The sequence below is a fragment of the Ochotona curzoniae genome, unplaced genomic scaffold, assembly GCF_017591425.1.
Source record: "Ochotona curzoniae isolate NIBS_2020 unplaced genomic scaffold, NIBS_Ocur_1.0 contig_1071, whole genome shotgun sequence".
In the NCBI taxonomy this organism is placed as follows: domain Eukaryota; kingdom Metazoa; phylum Chordata; class Mammalia; order Lagomorpha; family Ochotonidae; genus Ochotona; species Ochotona curzoniae.
The window spans coordinates 27671569-27673237 of record NW_024464939.1 but is presented as its reverse complement, the minus strand read 5'-3'; the positions used below and the strand labels follow the sequence as shown (position 1 = coordinate 27673237).

The window sequence follows — 1669 nt, the reverse complement described above, 5'->3', positions numbered from 1 at the left end:
ATGTTGAAGAGATTTGCTCCTAAGCCACACCTGCACTACAAGCACTTGTTTATCCATCTCTGACCTCTCCACAGTCTGTCCTTCTGATCCTGGCTCCTCCTGGCCCACTGCCCAGCTTTGTTGTCTTGCTTCCACAGCTCCCTGGTCATAACTTAGCAGCAGCTTCACGCTTGTCCTGCCCTGAGCAGCATCTCTCAATTTTGCTGCAAGTCTACTTCATGACAGGTAATTTGCTAAGTACTTCTTATGTATTATTTGTGCAGCCTAGTTGAGTTCATCCAACATCACAATACGACAAAAGTACTTTTGATAGATGAGGGTACTGAAACTCATGGAATTTAGTGCTTTGTCTAAGATTCCATGGCTAACAGAAAAGGAGCTAAGAGTTGAAACTTCAGGCTCCTTAGCCACAGTTCATTCCTTAAACTCTTCCTGTCTTCCCTCAATTCAGTTATAGTCACCACTGTACAAAAAGCCCACTCATTAGTATCATTAGTTATTCATTCATTCACATTTGCAACCAACTCTCAATGGGATATGAATTGTTAAGTGCCTACTTAGCAATCTAAAATGGCACTCCTCAAAACCAGAAAAAATTCAAGATGTCTTATGTTAAATATTTCTATTCCACAAAGAGTTTGGGTAATGAAGAGGAACCAGGGACACTAATGAAATACTCAAAGCAATAAACATTTCTAATGGTAATGGAGCACAGCATGTTTATATTATGACTGGAACCCCATTGATATTACCTTTAGCCAATTATCAGTGATGGAAGATAAAGTCAAGCTTCATACTGAGCGCATACTAAACACTGAATGAAACCAAACACACTGTTGTAACTGGATCCAAATTACTTAAGGGGCAACAGCTTGCTATTCTCCACCTTGACAGAGTACCAAACAACAGAAATATAGACTAGAATTACAACACAAGAGATAGACACAACATTATGATCAGACATCAAAAAAAATTTAAAGTGGACCTTTCCACAATAAATTCAACTTCAAAGTACACACTTATCCTATTAAAAGTACTATAATCTCTGCAGCTAATTAAGCCCACCAGCTCCCTTGCTTCATGGGCAGCTGGTGTGCAGTGGCTGCAAACAGCAGCCTCCTTGGTTGTTTATGCACCCTGTTGCTTGTATGGGTTACCCTGCGGGACCTTGAACACATCCTTTACAGTGGCCATTCCTGCCTGTGCCCTAATACTTTTCCTCATCTAGGCTGAAGACAGGTATGCCTTTCAAAAGCCCCAAGGCACAGTAGACAGGGTTCACATTTGCCAAGTCAACATGTTGACCCACAGCAAGATGCAAAACAAGGAGCATGTGGTTGAAGCCCTACAAAAGGCCAAGCTCAAGTTCCATGGTTGCTGGCAGATCCACACATCAAAGAAATTGGACTTTACCAAGTTCAATGCAGATGAATTTGAAGACATGGTAGCTGAGAAGTGACTCATCCCTGATGGCTATAGAGTCAAATACATATCCAAACATTATCGCTTGGAAAAACTGGTGAGCCCTCCACTCACAAGGACCTCTGCTGCTCTATGCTCCTAAACCTCATCAATAACAAATCCTGCTTAAAAGTATCATGATCATTAGCTTAACGCAACATTAAAAAGCGCTGTCATATGATGGCTGCATAAATTTTTATCTTAAGTT

General features: G+C 41.0%; 1 non-coding gene across 1 annotated transcript; it reads left to right on the top strand.

Annotated features, from left to right (window-relative positions):
- The first annotated feature begins 1045 nt into the window (after window positions 1–1045).
- LOC121166782 lies at window positions 1046–1180 on the top strand. Its single transcript, XR_005885482.1, has one exon. It is a non-coding gene; the product is annotated as a small nucleolar RNA SNORA70 (small nucleolar RNA).
- The last annotated feature ends 489 nt before the right edge of the window (window positions 1181–1669 follow it).